The sequence below is a fragment of the Clupea harengus genome, chromosome 1 (assembly GCF_900700415.2).
Source record: "Clupea harengus chromosome 1, Ch_v2.0.2, whole genome shotgun sequence".
Lineage (NCBI taxonomy): Eukaryota > Metazoa > Chordata > Actinopteri > Clupeiformes > Clupeidae > Clupea > Clupea harengus.
In genome coordinates, this window is record NC_045152.1 from 31,800,716 (window position 1) to 31,826,864 (window position 26,149).

Below are 26,149 nucleotides of genomic sequence, written 5' to 3' on the forward strand. Positions count from 1 at the left end.
CCCTCCTTTAGTGTGGTAACCTGTGCATTTCGGAGACTCTGAAGCCAGTGTGAGCGGTTACATTTCGAATGATCCCTGTCGGAGTGTCATGGGTTATGTGTCTGTAGCGTTGTCTTCTGTTAGACACTTTAATCTGTGTGTGTAGGTGGCATCCCTTACGAGAATGCGGGATTGACTGATGCTTGATTCCTTTTTTGTAAATGAACAGTCAGGTTGGGGAAACACCCTAACTGAGAAATTATTTAGTTTTTCTTTGTAACTGATATGAAGAAGAAAAAAAAGAGGAACAAATGTTTCATATCGTGTTGTTGCCATTCCAGTATTTATTTTTCTTAATGAACTTTGCTGGTTCAGAATGTAACTTTATACACTCGAAACAACAGTATATTCTAGAACAATATTACTTGTATGAATTCATACACACCCAGACTGTTGTCATTGTGTGGTGTGGTTCACATCAGTTGACATAAAAAAAAAAACCTTTAAAAATCAAACATGAACCTTTAAGAATCATGAACCTATTGAAAGTATTGGGCATATTTAACCAGTGTGGGTAGAATCAACACATCATTTCATTGTACTAAAGCTATGCATGTCTGTTTTTTAAGGGAACACTGCAGTGTAATGTTACTGCTTTAAACTCCTGTTGGTCGCCACCTGTTTTTTTTTGTTTGGTGGGTGGACATGTCTGTGTACATGTGTGAAAACGTGGCATGTTCATAAGAGTGAGAGGAGAGCGTGAGTGTGTGTGTGTGTGTGTGAGAGAGAGAGAGAGAGAGAGAAAGAGAGTGTGTTTTTGTGTGTTCATTTTATTACTCGATCCGTTGACTCTTACAGGGTGACTAAGAGCAGATGAGTGACTTGTGCTCTCTGCTGTGGCTCCTGTCATTTCCATGTTTGCTAAATCAGCATCATAGCCTTATTTTTAACAGTCTATTAAAAATTTCATGGAAACTCACATGGTGTGTGTGTCTTGTTGCAGCCTTTACTCCAGAATCCATCAGCATTCCAGGTCTGCGGAAGCCACTTCCTCCTTGTCTCAAGCCAGCAAAACAATGTTCCTTGTCTCGCCATCACACACCAGTAACCCTTCAAGGTTGAGTACGGAGCGTTTGCTGTAGAAAAAAAAAATATATATTCTATTCTAGACTATTTGTTTACATCAGAGCAGAGGAATTGTACACAAACTACAGCAGAAGAATTGTACACAAATGCAGGAAAAACACAAGAAATAAGGAAATAAGACACAGACAATGTACATCTCTGTCTACTGAATGTATCGCCAAATTTTCATTCCTACCTCAAAAATGCGTGTGATTGTTCTCCAGGCATTTTTATTTTTGACAGCCTGAACTAAGCTCACTCTCTTTGTGTAACCACTCATTGAGGACTTAAAGCAGCCCTGCAAACTGTGAGGTGTCACAATCATAGAGTGAATATGTCTATTATTGGCTGTGTTGGTATTTGTTATCCTCCAAATGTGCCAAACTGAGCAAAAGGTCTACAGTACATGGGCTAATGGCTAATGGCTAATGGCTAACAACATAGTTTGCCCCGCCCACAATGCTTTCCTGTTACTTTTGGCTGAAATCTTTGACCACCAGGTGGCAGCGCTACACCATAGTAAGGGGTAGGGAGAGGAGGGAGGGATGCCTTCCATGAAATTACGTCACAATGCCCCCAGCCCCACCCCCCCATCCCCTCCGGCAGGCAACACAGAGCACAGCCCTAACAAATGAGAGGCAGCACAGACCGTCTGACGAGCTGCTGACGTCAGAGCACTAACACACACACACACACACACGCACACACAGACAGAGGGGAGGGGGTGGATCAGACACATTAATGCTTTCCTGACACTTGTCACGCCTCGCCAGCTCCCCCAGTGGCCTGATCTCTGAGAGCATGTCTCTAGTGGGCTTCTGTTATTTTGCTATCATTCTCTACCTCCCTCATTTACTCTCTCTGTCTCTCTCTCTCTCTCTGTTTACTGTTTGCATCCTCTGCTGTTTCCCTCGCTATGTGTGCTGATGGTGATCAGCTCCTGGCTCATAACCACTAGCCACCTCCACTAGGCAAGTCCTCCTTTATGAGAGCTGACCTGTGAAGCCTGAACAGGTGCACCTATACACACACGTGTACATACACCACTCACAACACGCTGTGAGTGTGGAAGGGTAAAAAGAAAGATGTTGCGGAGAAAGCAGAGAGGAAAAGGGAGCCGGAGAAAGATAAAGGGATTGGGAGAAGGATAAAGATAGAAGTTTGGAGGGGGGGGGGGGGGCTTGGGTGGAAATCAAACAGAGTCTCCCACGCAGAGCGGTGCACCAGCCTGCAGTGCGCTCCACTCAGGGAGGCAGCAGTTATGTAAGCAGGCCAGCTGCTCTCTGTCAGCACAGCACAGCACAGCACTGCACACATACACACAGACACACACGCTGCACACATACACACAGACACACACGCTGCACACATACACACAGACACACACGCTGCTCTCTGTCAGCACAGCACAGCACAGCACTGCACACATACACACAGACACACACGCTGCACACATACACACAGACACACACGCTGCACACATACACACAGACACACACGCTGCACACATACACACAGACACACACGCTGCACACATACACACAGACACACACGCTGCACACAGACATACACAGAGACACACGCTGCTCTCTGTCAGCACAGCACAGCACAGCACTGCACACATACACACACATACACACAGACACACACATACACACATACACACAGACAACACACGCTGCACACAGACATACACAGACACACACGCTGCACACATACACACAGACAAAACACGCTGCACACAGACAACACACGCTGCACACAGACATACACAGAGACACGCGCACTGCACACAGACATACACACGGAGACACGCGCTGCTGGGGATGGTGGCTCTGCGTGTCTGCGTGTCTGTGACGTCCGTTTGTGGTCACGCCTGCTTCTTCTGCTAATTTTAGATAGGGGGCACTGCAGCTTCTGTTCAATTATGAGATATGAGGATTCCCGTTACCTTTTTCTGTCAAACACACTCTCTCTCTCCCTCCCTCACTCTTTCTGTCACTCTCTCTCTCTCTCTCTCTCTCTCTCTCTCTCTTTCATCCTCCATCCTTGTTTTTCCCCTCTCCATGTTCTTGTACACACAGCTCCTCTTTATGCCATGATATCAGGCTGTGAGCTTCACATGTTATTTATGGTTGACACTGAGGCAAGGAGAGAATGTTGTTGTTCATGTTTATGAGTGGGAATAAAGAATATCTTCTGTTGAATGTGAGGTATTTGTGATGGCCGGAGAAAGACAGAGAGAGTGTGTGGGGGAGAGAGAGAGAGAGAGTGTGTGTGAGAGAGAGAGTCTGTGTGTGTGTGAGAGAGAGAGAGAGAAAGAGAGAGAGAGAGAGAGAGAGAGACAGAAAGCTGCAGTGAGTAGGAGGCAGAATGACAAAAGGGTAGGTTTGGAACAGAGTGAGAGTAAAGCTGCCCTCTGTCATGGCTAAGCAAAGCTATCTGGTCTCTAGAGGACAGAAAGAGTATGTGTGTGTGTGTGTGTGTGTGTGTGTGTGTGTGTGTGTGTGTGTGTGTGTGTGTGTGTGTGTGTGTGTGTGTGTGTGTGTGTGTGTGTGTGTGTGTGTGTGTGTGTGTGTGTGTGTGTGTGTGTGTGTGTGTGTGTGTGTGTGGAGAGAAAGCATCGCTCACGTGTCTGCACACACTCCTGTATCTGACGACAACAGTTGCAAACACAATGCACAGACACTGCTGTCTCTCTTATACACACACACACACCCACAAACACACACACACACACATACATTCTCTCTCTCATACACACACACACAGCACTGCACTGACTCAAGACTCTATTTTAGCTCGAGTGCTAAAGCAAACGTGTCTGCACTTCCCTGTTCCAGCCTTCATGCCCCAGTCGCTATTCACAGCACTGTGTTGCTAGGGTTTGCTTTCCAGCCCAGATGCTGATCTGTGCTGCAGTTTCAATAGTGTTCTCTGCAAATGCATCCCCCCCCCGCCCACCCCTCCTTCTTTTTCTCTCTTTGTCTATCTCTGTCTCGCTCTTTTCATTTCTTCTTTCCTTCGATTATTTTCTCTTCTCAGCTCTCTCCTCTCCATCTCTCATCTCTCCTGCTCTGACACACACTTCTCACCTCTCGGATCCTGTCCTGTCCTGCCTCAACTCTTCTCCCTCTGTTACTCTGTCCTATCTGTTCACCCTTCTTCTTCTCTCCTATCTCCTCTCCTCCATCTCTGCCTCCCCCCCCCCCCCCCGTCCTGCCTTCCCTCCTATCCCCTCTTCTCCTCTGCTTCTCCCAGCACTTCATATCAGCTCGTGACTCTCCCCTCGTCCTTGTGTTGTCCTCCCTATAGCAGCAGCAGCAGCAGCAGCAGCAGCAGCAGCAGCATGACTACACTAAGCACTCCAAACTGAGACAGATGTGAAGGCACAGAGAGCCACTTCACCACCCCAGCTGCTGCTTGTCCTACACTCTGGGGTGGGCACAGGTAGTGTGGAGGGGGGGGGGCAAGGGGTTCAGGTGAATTACACCACAGGACATTCCCCAGCAGGTGGGCCTTAGGGGAAGAGGGGGGGGAGAGAGAGCGTAAACAAAGCAAAGGTTGCAGTCATGGCCACAACAACCCCAGGTGAGGTGTATTTTTAGGAATGTGCTGAGCAGGGGGAAAAAAAGTTGTGAAGTAGAAGGCCATGGTGTGTATCCTGTGAGTTTGTGTGTGTGTGGTTGTGTGTCTTTGCTAGAATGTGAAGTGTGCGTGTGAGTGGTTGGTGATGTGTGGGGGGTGGCCATCTGTGTACATACAGTGCAGCCTTGGAATACTTCCTCTCTATACTTACACGGTGTTGGGAGTGAAAGGGGTGTGGTCTATCAGAAGATAGAGGCAGTCTGTTCCTGCCAGCAGCGCTGCTGCTCTGTGGCCCACTTTTTACAGCAGGCCTCAGCTTTTACAGCAGGCCTCAGCTTTTTACAGCAGGCCTCAGCTTTTACAGCAGGCCTCAGCTTTTTACAGCAGGCCTCAGCTTTACCTGAATGTCAACACCACCTCTCTCCCTCCCCCCCACCCCTTTAATTTGCCTTCTATCCTCTCTGTCTGTTTCTTCATTGGCTCTCACTTCTTTTATATGTGTAACTGTTCTCCCAATGTACTTCCTTTTAAATCATCTTCCACAGCGTTATCATTCCTCTTTATTACATGCATTCCCCTTTCTCTGTCTGCCCCTCCACCTGAGACCATCAGCAGGAGGTGGAGCAGGAGGCGTCCAGGTGGTGCCCCCCTGCTTTGCTCCGCTAATTGACCATGTGTTGAGCACGGCTGCTTGAGTCCCGTGTCAAACTGATCAAACTGCTCCGCACCCGTCTGGAGGGCCGGCCAGCTACCTGAGGGAGCATTGGTGCTTATTAAGGGAGGTCACGTTTTTATTCAGGAAAGGTGTTAAGAGGGAGATAATGATACTAATGTGACATGCGGACGCATCGGTTATTCTCTGACTTGGTTCCCATGCTACCCCTCAGCCCACCCCCCCAACAGATGTGCTCCTGGCCAAACAGTAGCTCTCTCTCTCTCTCTTTTTATCCAGCAGCTATGTAAAGTGTTGCAAAGCTCAATTAAGAGCCCCCTTCCCACCCATCCTCTGCCAGTCCTTAGCCTTCCCCAGCTAAGCCCAGCTCCAGCTCCAGCTCCTGCTCCTGCTCCAGCTCCAGCTCCTGCTCCTGCTCCAGCTCCAGCTCCAGCTCCAGCTCCTGCTCCAGCTCCCCACTCAGGGAACACAGATCTGGACCCAGGGGCAATAGGGCCCAGAAAAGGGAAAGGAGCGTCACCAGAAAATCAATAGCCCTGTGACATCACTGGCTTATAAAGATCAGTAACCCTGCAGTCAACATGTTTCATCCATGCTCACTATTCTGTCCCTCATAGTCCCACAATCTGCCTAAACTCTCCTGAGCCAGTTGTTTAAAGCAGCAGTGTGGGGTTTTGGCCTAAAACTGACTAGCTAACTACCAGAAAGGCATGCAAAGCCACACGAACACCAACAACCACACTGTTGGCACTGATAAAAGCATGCTAGCATGCTAACTGTTGTCTTGAAATTGAAGATACCAAAAATTGCCTATAAAAACATTTTATAGTTGCCTATAAAAACATACCTCAAAAAAGTGGTACATTTCTGCATACGGTTGTTTTAACATGTCAGTGTTTCTAAAAACAGGGTTGCAATGGGTGTGCAATCCAAAAATAACCGAGACCTCAGTTACCAGTTCTCTGCTGGTGTCCTGAGTGGCTAACATGTTCTGGCGTCATACATGCCTACACCCGAGTGTAATTGTTTTGGCTCTATTGATTCCCTCTCTGTGGCAACCTGAACTGATAGACTCATTTTGCTATGTCAACAGTCCCACACAGTTAGTACACTCATACTCTTCCTGAATGGCACTTTCTCTTCTGATTAACTAGGCCATGGTGCGTGTGTGTTAGTGAGTGATAGCGAGGAACAGAGCAATCCCATTCTATGTTCTACAGAGAACCCTCTGGCTCAGGCAGAGCCTTCCTACCAGCCCACCGCTGTTACGTGTCTGCCATCAAGCGTGGTGACTCACACATGCCCGTCACCGCATGAGCAACCACTGTTATGAAACAGCCCGAACTTTCCCTCAGGAACACACATACACCGACACACACACACACACACACACACACACACACACACACACACACACAAACACAGACACACACACACACACACACACACACACACACACACACACACACATACACCGACACATAGACACACACACACACAAACACAGACACAGACACAGTCACAGATGGACACATGCACGGACACAAACCCACACACACACACACTGAGGGATACACAGATTCAGTCAGTTACACAGTTACTCAAAAATGAGGAGATAGAAAAAGTCAATAGGATGTTTTTCAGTGGATGAGCCAGTTACAGATCAGGTAGGTGTGTGTGTGTGTGTGTGTGTGTGTGTGTGTGTGTGTGTGTGTGTGTGTGTGTGTGTGTGTGTGTGTGTGTGTGTGTGTGTGCACTTGCTCCTGTCTGTGACGTCAGCAGGCCAGTGGAGCATGACAGCTCTAAGGTCCATGCCTCTACACTGCCCTACCTGCAAGGGATCGTGGGTGTTATTGCTAACACCCCCACTCCCATTTTTCTCCCCGGAGGACACGGCTCTCATTTCATGGATGACAGTGATGCTCGCTCTCTCTCTCTTGCTCTCTCTCTCTCTCTCTCTCTCTCTCTCTCTCTCTCTCTCTCTCTCTCACTCTCTCTCTTGCTACGTCCTTTGCTCTCTTTGTCTATCTCTCTCTCCATCCTTCTCTCTCTTTGACTCTTTCCCCCTCTTTCTCTCTCCTACCCTGCATACATTTCCCTCGGGATTAATAAAGTATCCATCTATCTATCTATCTATCTATCTATCTATCTATCTACATATCTATTTTTTATCCTCAGAGGCATTTTCTCTTACAATGCTAATGTAGCATATTTTGTCCAAAACATCCTTATTTTCAAGAAACCCAGTGTTCTTCACTAGAACTGCCCCTACAACACTCACTCAAAGAGGAAGGAGACTATGGCACACACACACGCTCACTCTATATGTGTGGATATGTGAGTGTGTGTATGGGGAGGGGGGCAAAAGGGAGAGAAGAAGGCGAGAGTGCATTCTGTACATCCACAAACTATACATCCATAAGTCTATGTTGAATTCTCTCTGTGCCTTTCTAAGGTCCCTATTGTGTGCCTTTCTTTCGGCTTGTCTTTCTCTCTGTCTTTTCCTCACTTTATGTCTTTGGTCTTCCTTTCACTCCACACACACACACACACACACACACACACACACACACACACACACTAACACACACACACACTCCTCCTCCATTCTCTCTGTTGGTGTGCCCAACTGGTAGGGAGGCTCCCTGTGGCAGTGAGGAGTACCAACACTTGCTCAGGTGCGTGCTGGTGCCAGAGCTGAAGCTGAAGTGGGCACTGAGCTAAGCTGGTGGAGATGGTGAGGAGTGTGTGTGTGTGTGTGTGTGTGTGTGTGTGTGTGTGTGTGTGTGTGTGTGTGTGTGTGTGTGTGTGTGTGTGTGTGTGTGTGTGTGTGTGTGTGTGTGTGTGTGTGTGTGTGTGTTTGAGTGTGTGTGTGTGTGTGTGTGTGTGTGTGTGTGTGTATACTGTATGTGTGTGTGTGTGTGTGTGTGTGTGTGTCTGAGTGTCTGCATGTTTGTGTATGTGTATACTGCATGTGTGTGTGTATGTGTATACTGTATGTGTGTGTGTGTGTGTGTGTGTGTGTGTGTGTGTGTGTGTGTGTGTGTGTGTTTGAATGTGTTTGTACACAATGCAGTACACAATGCAGTATGTACTTCATTTCATGAGAATAAGGACCTGATCTGTGTTGTGTTGACAGCTAAGTTCTCTCTCAAAATGAAAATGTTGCTGACTATGGAACATTGGCGGCCCTTTTGTCATGTGTAGTTTCTGAAAGCAGGCACAGACACGTAGACACACACACACACACACACCAGCTAGCACAAGAACACAGCAGAAAATTACAGAAAATGACAGCAATAGTCGACTTATTCAAGTAATATGCAAACACACACATACGCACACATGCACACACCCCCACAGACACACACACACACACACATGCTGTGTTACATCTCCGCCCATCAGCGCGGAACAGGCTGGGCCCCTTGTGGTGGTGTAGGCCTCTGACACCGGTGCAGTCTCACCCCCTGGGCAGAAACAGGCTTCATGGCCACCTCCCCACCAGGCCCCCGCGGAGGAGAGCATTTGATGCTGGTGCTGATTGAGCACACACACACACTCACACACACACACACACACACACACACACACACACACACACTCGCACGCACACACACACACACACACTCACACACACACACACACACACACTCGCACGCACGCACACACACACACACACACACACTCACACACACACACACACACACACACGCACGCACGCACACACACACACACACCACACACACACACACACTCACACACACACACACACACACCACACACACACACACACACGCACGCACACACACACACACACACACACACACACGCACGCACACACACACACACACTCACACACGCACACACACGCACGCACACACACACACCACACACACGCACGCACACACACACACACACACACTCACTCACACACACGCACACACACACACCACACACTCACACACACACACACCTCAGCGAGGACAGAGGGTGGAGCTGTGAGCTGAGACAGGGGGCGGGCTCTCTCTCACTCTTTTCGCTCTCTCTCTCTCTCTCATCTATCTCCTCTCTGTCTGCCATTTTTCTCCTTTCTCTTTTTTGTCCTCTGTTGCACTCTCTCTCTCTCTCTCTCTCTCTCTCTCTCTAATCAGGTCGGTGTGGGGGCCTCTGTGATGTGTGCTGGGGTGTTTTCAGTTATCTCAGCTGGGGGGCCATCCCTGCCTTTCTGCCTATCAGCTCCCTCCACCTCCACATTCTTATGGAGCTTAACCCTGACAAGATTTGTGGTGTGTGTGTGTGTGTGTGTGTGTGTGTGTGTGTGTGTGTGTGTGTGTGTGTGTGTGTGTGTGTGTGTGTGTGTGTGTGTGTGTGTGTGTGTGTGTGTGTGTGTTCGGTGTGTTTGTGTGTGTTTGTGTGTGTGTGTGTGTGTGTGTGTGTGTGAGTGTCTTTTGCATCTATTTCTAAGGCAGGAGACTGGACTTTTTCTTTCCTTAATGTATTTTACACTCTCCCTCATTCGCTTTCTCCCTCTCTTTCTCTCTCTCAGTTCCATCTTCTCATCTCCTCCTCTGCAATCTCACACCCGGGTCAGTGTTTTTCACATCCTCGTGAGGTGTCTGTGTTCTATCCTAGTTTTTCGACGTGTGAGCTAGTGTGTGTAAGTGCGTGTGAGAGAGTATATCTGTATGTGTGGGTGTTGTCATACATACAATGTGTGTGTGTGTCCACGGCTGTGAAGTATAGCCTTGCAGACACCGCAAACTGTCAACAACTATTATTATTGCATTAGAATTACATAAGGTGCACGTCATGACATGATATTTTCAGAGCCAAATTAAAACAAATAGTTAAAAAAATCTTTTGGTCCACAAAAATCATCTTGTCCACAGTTGTCTTTGATATGTACGTCCGAGAGGTTTGGTCCAACTGACACAAAAGGCGCACTCATGTACTCAATACAGTTAACTCCATAATGTGTCCAGTGTTATAAAGTGATCTGTTCAATTTCGTTGCGTTTGAAAGGATAAGTATCCTCGCCTGCTCTGTGACGCAGGAAAGGGCCCCAATCAGGGCAGCGGGGGGGGGGGGGGTCATGTGTTTGCATTATGATGCTATGTATGTCAGACTTCATGTTTATGTTTGTTTGTATGTTATTATTTGTGTGTGTGTGTGTGTGTGTGTGTGTGTGCTGGTGACTGTCGATGCTGCTTAGTATGGTTGTGTGTGTGTGTGTGTGTGTGTGTGTGTGTGTGTGTGTGTGTGTGTGTGTGTGTGTGTGTGTGTGCTGGTGACTGTCGATGTTGCTGAGTGTGTGTATGTGCGTGTGTGTGTGTGTGTTTTGAGGCGCAGCAGCCTCTGGCTCTGTTCTCCCCTCTGGTTAATGAGGTGCTGACATGAAAGCTGCCTGCTCTTCCTGTCCAGCTCTCAGCTGCCTCTCAGACCTGTGTGACGCACAACACAGGAGAATGAGGAGAGGGGGGATGGGGATGGAGAGTGTAGAGAGAGAGGGATGGAAAGAGAGGGGATAGAGGGATGGAGGAGAGAGGAGAGAGGAGAGGGGAGAGGGGAGAGAGGAATGGAGGAGAGGGTAGAGAGTAGAAGAGAGAAGAAAAGAGAGGGACCTTAGGAAGAGTAAAAAAAAAGGTTGAGCGGAAAAAACAAAACAACAACAGGAAGTGAAATACAAGGACACAGAGACCAATTTTCAAGTTGCTCGATCCAGTGAAAGTTTACACACCTCCTCTCAAGGTGTTTGTGCTTTCAGACTGAAGCTCCTTGTCTGTAGCTAAGTAGCTGTATGTGTTTGTTTGTGTGTTAGTGTGTGTGTGAGTATGTGTGTGAGTGGGTGTTAGTGTGTGTGTGAGTCTGTGTGTTTGTATGTCGCTCTTTGACCTGTGACACGACCCATGCAGAGGACGAATGCAAAAGAGATGACCGGGGGAGAGGTGTGTGTGTGTGTGTGTGTGTGTCTGAGATGACGAGGGGAGAGGTGTGTGTGTGTGTGTGTGTCTGAGATGACGAGGGGAGAGGTGTGTGTGTCTGAGATGACGGGGGGAGTGGTGTGTGTGTGTGTGTGTCTGAGATGACGGGGGGAGTGGTGTGTGTGTGTGTGTTTTGGGTTTGGGGGAATGGAGGTATAAAACTCACAACTGGAAGTAGCACCTCTGCACAGGAAGAGCTTGATAAGACACCCTCTCTCTCTTCCTCCCTCTCGCACACACACACACACACACACACACACACAGACATACCCCCCCCATAGACATATATACATAGACCCCTCCTTGACTGCTTCAGCCCGTTGCCGTGACGTCAGCCTTGCTATCAATATTCAAAGTAACATGGAGACAAAACTTTTTGGGAGAACTTCACGTCGATCATAAACCCTTGAATATAAAAACGACTCAGTGAAATCGGTTGAGAAATGTAAACGCTAGAGTGCTTTTTATCCAGAAAAAACGCTGATCCACTGTTCTTGCGTTTGTTTCCAGGCCAGCTGCCCCCTATACAACATGGCGGCGACGTAACTCGCGAGGCAACAGAAGAGGAGGGGTCTATGTATATATGTCTATGCCCCCTCCACACACACACACACACTCCCCCACATACACATACACACACACATCTCTCTCTCTTGCTATCCCTCTACCCCACTCAACCCTTCACAACACGACATAAACTCCCACATACAAACACACACGTACGCTCTCACACAGCGCACACACAGCCTTTGACGGTGCACAGCGTACCCCAATGAGTGCCATTCGCCCCTTAGCCTCCAGCAATCCCACTAAACCTGCACACCTCAGCATGTCCGTGATGCCGTGCATAACGGCACTGAGTGGGACAGATGACCTTCCCCTTTCAAAGCATCTAGGGTGATGAATTGAGCCACTCCTGAGCAGGCGAGCGCTGCCTGTGGGGTTGGCTATTCATAAAGGTTAGGCTGTGTGCACTCGAGTCGAGGAGTATATCCATCTCAGAGGCTCTGTGGGGGAGTGTGTGTGTTTGGTGTGTGTGGGTGTGCGTGTATAGTGTGTGTGTGTGTGTGTGTGTGTGTGTGTGTTGTGGTTTCCTCCACAGTACTGAGAGGCACAGTGGTGGTGTGGGTTTAGGCGAATTAAATAAGGTGACTGGTAAGGAGCTGTTTTGTTCATGAAAAGGAAATAAATTCTTTGCGGAATGGAAATATCTCGAGCGGATTTGCTAAATGGTTGGCCATTTGGCTCCATGACCACTTTCTCCATTTGTATCTTTGAATTTTTTTTTTTTACAAATGTAATTTGTTGAAATGTTGAAAACTCTGTATCTGAAAGCTAGCCATTACAGTAACACTGTCTGGTGTCTGGTGTCTGGTGTCTGGTGTCTGGTTTGCTACGCTTACAGCCCGCACATGTGCACACACAAACACAGACAGACAGATACACACAAACAGAGACAGACAGATACACACAGAGAGACGCGCACACATATCCACACAAAAAGAGACAGTTACACACACACACACACACACACACACACACACACACACGCACACACGCACACACACATTCTTGACACAACATATCCACACAAATAGAGACAGTTACACACACACACACATACTTGACAGTGCCCCTGGCATGTTGGCACACCCCTGGCTGGTGTTTGCTCTGCCAACGGACTGCTCCGTGTGCCACGGTGACAAAGGTCCGGGCATCGGGCAGGAGTGTAGCGACGTCATAGCGGGGTGCCAAGTGGTGCATGCAAACAGACAGAGTGACGGATATAAGGTTATCTTCAGTCACACTACAGGTGCGGTTTTCCTGGCTGTCTAAAAAAGGCCAGGACAAACTCGTTACACTGACGACATGACATGACCTGAACTGTGCCTCTGGCTGTGTGTGTGTGTGTGTGTTTGTGAGAGAGAGAGAGAGAGAGAGAGAGAGAGAGAGTGTGTGTGCATATGTGTAGTTGTTTGTGTTATGTGAATAAATGTGTTTGTGTGTGTGTGTATGTGTGGGTGTGGGTGTATATGTATTGTATGTATGCATATGTGTGTGTCTATGTATGCATATGTGTTTGTTTGCATCCATGTGTGTTTGCGTAAATGTGTGTCGGTTTCCCTTACTCCTCCCCCTTGTGCCTGTGAGCATTTGGCATTCTCACACGCATATTACGGGCTGCTTTTTGACCGGAGGCCACAGTCGTGGAGACATGTCATAGTTTCGTGGTAACATCTGCCGGTGCAAGCGAAACCTGGGACACTTATGAAAAAGCTGATTATATCTCTCCTCGTGCTCGATAAACGCCCCTGAGCCTCCCCAGCATTCTCATCAGTCCCTGGCTGTACTTGTACTTGATGTTCATCTTATGCTCCCAGGAATGTGGAACATTGCTGACAACATCTATTTTTAAAACCTCGGCTTGGGTTTATATCTAAATGCAATTCAATATATGCGGGCATGCTAATGTTTCAGGAAGAGCTGAGGTAACACTTTGAACCCTCTAAATATGGGCAATGATTTAAGGGGGCTGTGCGGTTGCTAAATCTATTATACAAGTTAGCTATCCAGTGCTTGTGCACAATACACAGACTGTATGTACACACACACACACACACACACACACACTCCCACACGCGCACACAGACACCCACACACGCACACACACACACACACAGCTATGCAAACACATAGCCAGGTGAAAGCACAGCAAACTATTGTTGTTGTGTGGAAACATGCTCTCTCAATGTGTACACATTTGGACTAAGCTGTCTTTCTGCTTGCTATTTTTTTGAGGGTTCTTCTAAATCCCTCCCCGAGTCCTAAAGGCTTTTGCGCTAAGTGCTTTAACAGTCTCCTCCTGTCCAGTGGGAGATATGGCCAGGGCTGTTTTTGGGTGTGACTCACCCCTGTTTATTTATAGATGTGGACAAACATACAGTGAACAATCAGAGGCCTGTGGAGCACCATAGGTTGGTTTTTGAAACAAGGACTACACCCAGTCCTGGTGTACACTTGTCCTTTTAAAGACACTGTTAGTGCACTACTGCTTAATCCCTATGGGTCCAATTGTTTATACAGGAGATTGGGGGGTAAGTTATATCATCAAGTTTATGGCTTATATGCTATTATACTATACTTATGCTCGGGGTCCATGGCTTTTACTCTACTTAAGGTTTTAATTTAATATAGTTTTTTAGTCAAGTTATTCATTGTACATTCACCACCACCACCACCACCAAAGGAATAATAGAATTGAATGACAGATGTTGATTTTTGTCATGCATGTGTTATTATTTATATATCACACTATCATTTCTCTGGCTTTTATCAGCATATCAACATTTGTAGCTGTATGTCTGTAGCTGTCCATTTTGGTTTCATCCTGAACCACAAAATAGCACACCAGGTGCCAAACACACCACACAAAGCACTCAGAGAGATGTTACTCACAAACAAGAGAGTGCACGTCGGCCGTGACCATGCCTCACTCTGCTGTTTCAAAGAGCCGCTCTTGCTGAGTGCGTGCGTCTGTGGAGAGCGGGGAGCATCTGGGCCGGACCGGAGGTGAGGAGATGGGGACTGTCTTTATCAGCCATCTGGTTTGTGATCCTCTAGATCTCCAGCATCGTCCTCTCCTCTCCCCTCCTCTCCTTTACTCACCCCTCCCCTCCTCTCCGCTCCACTCCTCTCCTCACCCATCCTTGGAGCTGATGCTTCTGGAAAGCCGAGAGCTTCTTGAACAGTGGCATGAAACCCCCGAGCCGAAGCCAAGAGGAAATAAAAGCGGCTTGTCCTCCCAAATGTCAGACTTGCCTGAGGAACGCCGTCTTATCCGTGCAGATGGGGCAGAAATGTTGCCCGTGCTATACGCATTTTCATTTGTTCGTGTGTGCTTCTCTTTGTGCTGGTACCACCGGGCGTCTGCTCTATATGTGTGTCTGTGAAACGAATATCATTTTCCTCTTTGCAAGAATGAACATATACTGTCAGCCTGGAAATCCTATGGGAGCACGACGGTGTGTTCACGACGGTGTGTTCACAGGTAAATGAGAGGAAAGGTAAACGTCATTCCAATGCAGCACACAAGGGATCTTCAAAAACCAGAATGTTTCAAATCAATGTCTCTCAGCTGTTCACACAAAGTGCTTCTGAGGTTGATATATGCCTTTGTGTGTGTGTTTGTGCGTGCGTGTGTGAGTGTATGCGTGTGCGTGTGCGTGTGCTTATACGTGCGTGTGTGTGTGCGTTTGTGTGCGTGTGTGCGTGTGTGCGTGTGTGCATGTGAGTGTATGTGCGCAGTGCCTGTGTGTGTCCACTGTGTGCATGTAAACTTCGACTGTGTGCTCAAAACCCATCAGTCAAGGGAACGCTGGAACCGACGCAGTTTGAGGCCTGGGTTTCAAAAAATAAAACACAGAGAGAGACATGTTCCCATGACAACCCACAGAAAGTACTTGAAGAATGCAAACTCTTGTCGGCAGAGGCAGGGAGACAGGAGACAGTTCACTGAGAGCCAAGGGGGGAGAGAGACAGGAGACGGGGAGACAGGAGACAAGGTGGGAGAGAGAGAGAGAGAGAAAGAGAGGGAGAATAATTTACAACTAGCGACATCCTTCATTTTGCCACTGATGTGTTATTACACACCTCGCCCCCCTCACTTTCTCACACAGGCAGGTCTGGGGAAGCCATGTTGTTTCAGCCAGTGGCCAAGCAAGAACCTGTAAGAGGATCCTCACAGCATCCTAACACTGCCAGATTCGACATCAGCAGGGCCACTCAATGCTTCCTCAGGTGATTGCCTTTGACTGCCATTACTTGTTTCTCTTGACATATATGTATACGAAGCATGTGTACATAGGTTAGATACAAACTGACACTAGTTGACAGCACAATGAGTGTTCTGTTATTTCAGTGTGTGTGTGTGTGTGTGTGTGTGTGTGTGTGTGTGTGTGTGTGTGTGTGTGTGTGTGTGTGTGTGCAAAGAGAGATTGGATCATTTGACCTTTGTCGTACTTGTGCAATGGTTGAGCAAGGTTAGCTTAGTGGACTTGGTAGGGCTGGTCCACTTCCTTGAGATCAGATCCAAGATCCCCCGGCTTTCATTAAGGGTTCAGTGAATCAGAGTGCACCATACAACACTTCTGGAACTGTCTCCGGGAGACTTTAAGCAGAAGTAGTTTGGCTCAAGACCAGTGACTCCCTCTGAAGCACAACAGAGTCGAGGTCCTTGTGTGGTCACCTTCTCCTCACGGGACTAGAAGTTGTGTGTGTTGCCGTTGTGTTAGAGATAATGTCACATGAGCACATCTGCGCCATGTCATGTGACAGTCCCCCCCCCACATACACACCAGGGGATTCCAGCCAATATCATTGTTGGACTATAGGGGTAATCTGAAGGGGCCCCCTTGTAAATCAGCTTTGGTGTATGTGTGTGTGTATAGTAGGGAGAGAAGGATAGGGTGGCCAACTTCCTGAAATGGAAATAAGGAATAGGGGGGGGGGGGGGATGACTGAGGAGCTCCTATTCACCACCAATAAGAAGAGCATTCTCTGTTTGGGTAGTGGAACATAACACGACAGACAGGCTAAGGGAAAACAGCAGGGTTTCATTCTACCTCATACAGATCAGACCCTGTCTTAATACTGTCTAACCTTTCATATTTCTCTCTGTCTTTCAGATTGGCACTGAATTGATTCTCAAAAATATGGTGCAAAGCATGTCCCGTATCAGTTCAATATGGAACGCATCTTTTAGTTTCCAATTACAGGATGACTCAATATTTCATGGGACGGTTGGCAACCCTAGTCAAGGATCACTTGTAAGCTGCCACTTCCACAGAAAAGTCTTGAGTGCTTAAGTGGGGGGGAAAAAACTCTCAAGTTGCTCTCATGGGACGTTTTCTTTCTGTGAAAGAAACGAGAGAGAGCGAGAGAGAGAGAGAGAAAACATCAGATCATGTGCTTTTCACTGTCAGCTGAGGATGTGTTTTTTTTTCATTTTCATTCATTTTCAAAGCCTCTACAGTTGCTGCTGCAAGAACTTCTCTTGAAAGGACTTATGAAGGGGAAAAAAACCATTACAGGTGCATTCTAAATGCGCAGATGACCTTGCATGTGCCTCACAAAGTGAGCTGGCAACCAGGAGGCTTTGATCAGGCAGCTGAAATACGTCTGTGGTTAAAGAGTGAGACAAACTTGCTAGTTTCGAGTGTCAGACATCAGGACCCTGTCTCAACCTGTGTGAACATGTTCTGAAGAATGTGTGTGTGTTTTCTGAGTGAAACGTGTATATACACCAAGTTTTGTTCAAATCCTTCTTTTTTTTTCTTGTACAGAAATAATCTCACACCTCTGAATCTCACCCTATAAAGAAATGCCTCCGATATCTATCTCTTCCTCTGGTTCAACTGGTAGGGTAACAACACCATGGTTATCCAGTAAGCCCACAAACTGACGAAAATGGATATCTGTACTGTTTGTCACTTTGGACGAAAGCATGCATCTGCTAAAATGAATAAATGGAAATTTGACATGACGGTATGTCAGTTCCGTGTTAACTCTTCCCTGTGGCTTTAAGGGTCACATAGCATGTACTCTACTTGGCAGATGGTTTGTTTGCCTGACTTTCCACAAGTCACTTATCGTTTCTCAATGTGTTTGTTTAGGTCAGGTGACAGGATATTCACACAGACCTGTGTTTCCCATTGCCTGTCAATAGTAACCTGAACTAGAGCCATGAGAAGAAAAGCTGTTCAGCTCAGCCATCGGCTTGTCGGGTCTGGCCAAGGTCCACTCTTCATCACCCACTCGGGGAACGTTCAAATATTCAGCTCTCCTGTCTGTCGTCATGGTCACCGGCCCGGTTCTCCTGAGCAGATGATTCTTGGACCCCCCCCCCCCTCCCCCTTTGAGTGTGGCAGAGGGGGGCAGCTGTCCAGCACACACAGAGATGGAGGTTTGATTCTGTGAGTATATCAAATGGGGCCCTCCTTTCCGTTCGTTCCCGTGACTACAGGTGGCCTCTGAAATACAATCTCTCTGTACGTCTGAATTTATGAGGCTGCCCAGGGACACCAGCGTCTCGGCCCCCATAAATAGCAGGGCAAAATAAGCATCCTCTCTCAGTCGGGGCAGGGGTGCTCTGACACCTCTAAAATACAGTGCGAGATGACCCCCCCCCCCCCCCCAACACACACACACATACACACAACCATCTTTCTCCCTCAACAGCACACACACACACACACACCTCACTGCTCATGGCTAAGTGACATAGCTGCTTCAACACAAAAAACAACCTACAGTGTCAACTAGCTTTCGTCCCCGGATCTGTGACACAGTTGCCAGAGTGCTTTCTGCTGTTCGCTGAGCCTGGTGGCATGACCTTTACACAGGGGGGATTTTAAGGGTCAACAGAGAAGGCTTTACTGGGACATCCTCAGGATTAACATGGTTAACACAGTTAACGTTTTATCAGCACAAAGACCTGCTCTTGTTTGTGTCATACAAGGCCAAACAGTAGGAATAAGGAGTAAAGCAGTCTTGTCTATAATGGAATATACCTTCAGCCATGGACTAACCGCTCAGGCTACTCAAAGCTAACTTCAAGGCTACTTAAACCTCATGTTTATTCATTTGGCTAATGGCTAATCTAAAACAACAGCTCAAATGAAACCAAATGAAACATGTCATGTACTGATGAGTTAAAAATGTTGTTTTATTTAAAGAGTCAAATAAAACCATCATGAAGCAATAATGATGTCAGCTTCACAGTAAAATAACTGGAACGCAATTATACAGTCTAACGCACTTCATGGCTGCCCCGCCTGCCTGTGAACCCATAAAGCGTTTGGAGGCTGGCGAAGTGTCATTCAGGGGGCACTGGGAGCCATGCCAGTGCGGGTGGAAATCAATCCATGCACCGGGCCACACAACAAAGACCATCCTGTACCCTCCATTTTTCAGTTTTATTAGATCAGAGTGTGTGTTTATTTATTTCACATTATTACAGTTTTTCTCAATTGCTAACACACATTTTTTGAAAGCATGCCTCGTTTCCTCAAAACTCTAAACACAAATCCCAAAACCACTCACACAAAATGCAAAACCCTTTATACATCCTGCAAAAGGCAACTTTGCTTTCAAAACAGTGTTATGTCACCTCAAAAGGGTACTTTGTTTTCTAATGACAAACACAGCCCATTATATGAGTAGACATTCTAAGCATCGATTGAACACTGATGTGCTCAATGGAAAACACTACTATGAAATGGGAAAACACCAGTATGAAGGCCAGGAACATTATGTTACTATACGCTTACTCCTGTAGTAAAATATAACTGTATAATGTTTTTACGCAAATATAAAACAACACACAAATATACAGTAACAACTAAAATATTTCTTTATTTTTTCCAAAAGTGCTGTAGCCTATACATCACAGCAAACACAAATGAATGTGTAAATGATTTGCACAGAACAAACAATAGGATATAGGCCAGTACAGTCAACAAAAAAAAGAAAGAAAAATGTAAAATAAAAAGGACAAAAAACTACTGCATCCTGTTCTAGCTCAAGACAATATTGACAATGTGCTATCAGAATATACCTACACAGTGTTATGAATGTTGTTGCATTTTGTGTGAGTGGTTTAGGGATTTGTGTTTAGAGTTTTGAGAAAACGAGGCATGCTTCATGTGTGTAAGCAATCGAGAAAAACTGTAACATTGGATTGGATTGCAATACAGTACAGTAATGTGTCAGTGCTGATAGGACGCAATCAGTTGTGGAAATGTATATGACTTACTTGCACATAGTCATAGCATAACTGTTTGACTGTCGGAGTTTCTGACAAAAGGCACCCTGTACACCTGCTTTATTCTCAAGGTGTTCCGCCTTAGAACACAGTCCACTGTGGCTAGGCTCACTGTATTGATGTTTAGGAATTAGTCTTGGTCATCAATGGTTGCACTTTGTATTTGTTTACGTAATTTTACAGATACAGTACAATGGAAAATACAAGAATACTATGCTCCTGATAAGGCATTCAAACTAGTGTGTTCCTGTCATAGTAGTGTTTCTTACCTATTCCCTCTTCTGAATGTCCAGAGAATGGATGCAACTGAGAAGCGGCTTATATTTGGTTGAACCCTCTGGCCAGCCTCCTGCATGGTCAAACCATGGTTGACCACAGGGTTGACCACAGTGGCCCGAATCTCATCAGAGATAATGGCTCTCCTTCTTGCTCTTTCTCTTCATCCTCTTCCTCCTCCTCCTCCTCCTCTTACTCTCACTCCTCTGCCTTTCTGATCACCTCTCACTTCAATGTTGCCATCAATTGTTCTCCAAACCAGGAGCTAACCTGTGGCCATCATATTGCTAAAGCTTTGATTTCAAATTGCACAACAGCCTTGGAAATGGAAGTTTTGCCAATTGAATAGCAGTGTGTTCTGTCTGAACACAAGGAGGTTTTGGCATTGATGAAGTGTGCAAAGTAGAGAGGATGGTGTTTAGTGTTTTGAAGAAAGTGTGGTTAACAATTGAAATTTGTGTCTAAAGCAGATAATTGTGTGTTGTGAGTTGAAGAAAGTGCGGTTAACAATTGAAATCTGTGTCTAAAGCACATAATTGTGCTTATAGTTTAGCAGAATTGGTTTAGGGAGTTGGCACATGAGTTACAGGTTGTGGTCATTGTGCCATAAGTTCCAGTTTTTGAATGTAATCAATCGAGAAAAACTGTAAGCACATGTAGAGAATATTTGTATACTCTTGACACACACACACACACACACACATGCACAAACTACTCACACACAGAAGGACATTCACATTTAACATTTATGCAGATGAAATAGACCAAATGCTTAGGCCCAAACTGACAGTACAGGCAAAGTCCATTGTATGAGTGTGTGTGCTTCCTGGGAAACAAATCCATCACATTGCTGCTCTGCTACACAGGAACACATATCTTCATGCACTACTTATACGTGTAATTTCCTGTGTCAAAACAGCCGAAGCAACAGTGTCAGCCATTTGCCCACTGCTTCTATAAATCCAGAGGAGAGTATTCCCATAAGCGCCTGTGGCCTCTCCCTGGCACAGGGCAGAGCTGGTAGAGCGTGAAAATGCCACTGACGGTGCCCAGCAGACAGGGACAGGGAGCTCAGCCAAAGGGCGGCCAACATCAGGCCTTGGCCCGGCCTCCTCTCCCGGCTACAGTTGCCTGGTTACAGCTCACTTCTGGAACACTATCCCTCGTGTCCCACTCACCATGACGGCATCAGTGTTTCCTGATAGACGTTTCCCATCATGCCTCTTTCGAGGAGAGGGGAGAAACACAGAGGGAGCATTCTGTTTCTCTCCTTTCTTCTCTATGTGTGTGCGTGTGTTTGTGTGTGTCCATGCGTGTGTGTGTGTGTGTGTGTGTGTGGGTGTGCATGTGTGTGTGTGTGTGTGTGTGCACGTGTTTGTGTGTGTCCATGTGTGTGTGTGTGTGTGAGTGTGTTTGTGTGTGTGTTTGTGTGTGCGCTCGTGTTTGTGTGTGTCCATGTGTGTGTGTGTGTGTGTGTATGTGTGAGTGTGTTTGTGTGTGTCCATGTGCATGTGTGTGTGTGTGTGTGTGTGTGCGTGCGCGTGTTTGTGTGTGTCCGTGTGTGTGTGTGTGTGTGTGTGTGTGGGTGTGCATGTGTGTGTGTGGGTGTGCATGTGTGTGTGTGTGTGTGTGTGTGTGTGTGTGTGTGCGTGCGTGTGTTTGTGTGTGTCCATGTGTGTGTGTGTGCGTGCGCGTGTTTGTGTGTGTCCGCGTGTGTGTGTGTGTGTGTGTGTGAGTGTGTTTGTGTGTGTGTTTGTGTGTGCGCTCGTGTTTGTGTGTGTCCATGCATGTAAACCCTTACATTTACAGCACTCACACCTTGTTTGGTAATATGTTTCAAGTACTTTCGCAAACAAGGAAGAAAACTCTTATTCAGAATGTGAAAGGCATCTGGCATATGAGATATTCCAATCTGCATTTGGTTTCCTTTCGGGCAGCACCTGCTACCCTGACACTCCAGGGGCCAAACAGTATTTAAAGGGATTATACACAGAAATACACCTGAGCGCAGAGGCGTTGCCAGACATAGAGCGCAGGCCCCCCATTACTCAAATCACACTATTGTTTTTTTTGAATGCATGCTGCCTGTATAAAGCGTGCTATACAGTGTGCTATATGAACTTCCCTTGCTTAGCCTGCTATTACAGCCACTGCCATCCTGTTGCTGCTGAAACTGATACATCCACTAGTACAGGTAAAAATGTGCCGATATTACTCTTTATTAATATTAATTTATGAATTTATTTATGAATTTATGAACAGACATTATGAATATTCTCAACATGTTTCTTTATGCAGGCATACCCTTCATAGGCAAATAATAACAACAAAACCGACTCAATTCAAATCAATCAAATTCATAAAATCAATTAGGATTTTACATTGGCCAGACTTTAAAGTAGGTTAGCTAGCTAGCTTGTTTATCGCCACCTACAGCCAGGCCGTCGGCCGATGTCCGGCTGTCGGTGAGCGTCTGTGGCCCTGGTTTATGCAGTGAGTCCTGCACCATTGGCACTAGTCAGATCCCTGTCGGACGGCTTTTCGGTCGATTGAGCTTGTTGAAACGGCGGTAATGTGTGCACCACGGTGTAAGGGCCCAGACCGCAAGATGCGTGCTGCAGTTCGTATTTTGGTTAAATTGCTTTGCTTTGACACAGGAAACAATTAATTGCTTTCCCATTATTATCAATCTAAACGATCCACTACCAAATATGGGGGCTTGTTAAAATTTGGACGTGAGATTTTCCTGGGGCGCGTACCCTAGTAAAAGGGGCTCATATCCGAGCGAGTGTTCCGATCTGCTTTGGCTCTCTTTTTACGAGGAGAGGATACACTTGGATTTTTCCACAATCAAAGGAATATAACCCAGATTCCTGGCACATGTGTTGGTACTAAATGTAGACATAGACAAAAATGTTGCTGCTATGCACTTAATGTTGGATAAATACTTTCTATTTCCCTGAACTTATCCAAATCTTTTGTGGATCCAGGGTGATATCGTGATTTTCCATCTATTTTCATGTGGATGGAAAAAGACCTAGACACACAGGTAAGGTTTCTTCACCTACCAGTTTGTGTGCAGGACTGGAATTACTTTTACTTCCTCTTTACCTATCTTTGCACTCAGCAGTCCTTCCCTGGATTTTCTTGTATTTTTATAGATTTAGATAGATATAGATATAATTGGCTTGCAGAATAACATTCATCTGATATTTACATACATCTGTTACATCTTCAGTTTATATATAGTCGTAGACAGAGATTCATAAGAGTAGTTGGACTTTGGTAAAGTACTACAGAAAATAACTGAGGCAGACTGAGGGCTCTCTTGAGTTTCTCGCTGCGGTGCAGGAGAAGCAGGCCGCCCCACCTGAGCTTTGGAGCAGAGAGCTGATATCGGCTTTTGGGTTCCCTCTGGCCCGCGCGCTACCTCCAGCTCTTGTCATTGTGGATCATCTCATTAGACTGCCGGTGTTCTTCTACTCCCCGTTAATTACCTCCCCTGGTACAGGGAAACATTACAAAGCTTAGCGGCAGGTAGCTGAGCAGCCTGCTGGATCTGCTCAATTACCTGTGGTGAGAAGCCTGATTTGTCATCAAAATAACCAACGAATGCTCATCTTTTTTTTTTCATCTCTTGCTCTCTTTCTCTCTCTTTGTCTCTCTCACTCTCCCTTTCAGTCTGTGTGTGTATGAGGGGGTTCTACAAAACGTTAGGTTCGCGATTGCATATCCCCCCACACTCAAACCCTCACTCTCTCAGCTGCATGCAAACACACACATACACACACACACACACACAAGCAAATTAGTGCACGTCCTTGTCTAGCCAAGGGGCGGAGGTCATCTTGTGAACAGGATGAGGTGGATTTGCATCCAGTTGGGTTGCCCTAAGCACAGCTCTGCTAAGGGGCATGAATAGCTTGGATAATCGTTGGAGCCGGGCTCTAAGAATAGGTGAGTAGGTGCCCTGTGTGCGAGAGGAGACTGAGTCTTCTCTTCTCTACCCTGCTCTGCCCAGCGCAGCGCTGCTCTGACCCATGGGCACAGTGGCCAGAGGATTGGGGTCAGGTTAACTCCGTCACTAAAACGCAGCCAATGGAAGGCTGGTCTAAATAGCCACCATGAACGTTTCACGGAAGAACAATTCAATTAGCATCAACTACAATTAGCACCTGATGGTAAACATATCAACTTTAGTTTTGCAATAATAGCAAGATGTACCTGCAGTGGGGTTGGATGGAGGAGGACCTTTGACGCAGTGTGCAAGAGGGGTGGTTTTGTTCTACATTCTTAACTCTACAGTCCCCATTGCAGCTGCACTCCCATATCAACAGACGGCAGTGGCTGCTGCTGGGTGATAAGGACTGTTGTCGGTCACATTGTCAGGATGAGTCTTTAGTCCTCGTCAGATAGAAAGAGAGAAGGGCTTCACCTTCGGCAGATTACAGGGGCTTATATCACTTCTTCTGACTCTTTCCGAGACTGCCACAACTGACTGTTGTAACAAAACCGTGTCACCATTGAAGATGCTCATGCCACATCATGATGTAAACAAACATATAAACAACATGATGTAAACAACATAATGTAATATAAACAAATGAGATGCTGGAAGTGACACAGAAACGGCCATACTAAAGTCAGAATTTACTAATAGAATATATGTCTTCCGCATGCATCCCCTGAACCTCTTATGGGGGACATAAAGCACTCCGTCTTGATACAGTGTGAAGATTCATCCCTCCCACATTCATCATGACAGCATTCCTGTGTGGTAGAGGGCCATTCATTTTTTAGCTCGTATTGACTTTTACTGCCAATAACTCAGATATGAAGTCTGCTCGTAAAAATGCATGAAGCTTCTGGTCAAAGTCTTGTGGAAAGGAGGGATGACCATGCTGTAGAGAGGGTAAAATTGATGTATCTGGTCCTATAAATATGAGAAGGATGTGTTAGGGCCTTGGGATATGAGGTGTGTGTGGACCTCTGCTCTTTGCATGCGGAGCGTGAGCAGCAAAGTGAACAAGAATTCAACACTAGCTGTTTTTTTATTTGAACTGCCAACCTGGTTGACTGGCGTTGTCTTAACATTCTGTTTGTTCTCTGGCCTTTTCATTGTTGTTATCCTGCGTGCCTATTTTGGCTGTGTGTCTCCCTGAAAAATGGACCTGTCTAGGTAGCTGCAAGCATTCTAAAACCACAAGTTCTCCCACAAAGTCCTTTGCCCCAGTTTATGCCTTGAGTAAAATGAATATGTCCAACACAACATGGCCCTTCAGGACGGTCGTAAACCATCACCCAGCCTCCATGCATTATTAAGTGACTGTTGTGTTTTATTTACTTCTACGTTTAAAAAAAACCCTCCATAATCTGTGCCCCTGGGTGGGTGACCTGTGGAGCTGGTGAGCAGCCGTTCCCAGAAGGCATCAGCAAGGCTATTAACGACCAACTAAGCCACGGCCGTACTCTGATTAGCAGCTTGGGGTTTGCAGCATAATCACCTTGGGAGAAAGTGCTCTCTCTCTCTCTCTCTCTCTCTCTCTCTCTCTCTCTCTCTCTCTCTCTCTCTCTCCCTCACTCTCTCCCTCACTCTCTCTCCCTCACTCTCTCTCCCTTACCCTTTTTTCACCTAACCATGTCTGACTCACACCTCCATTCAGATTCAAATTTAAAGTGCTGCACTTAAAATCAGCAGCTCAA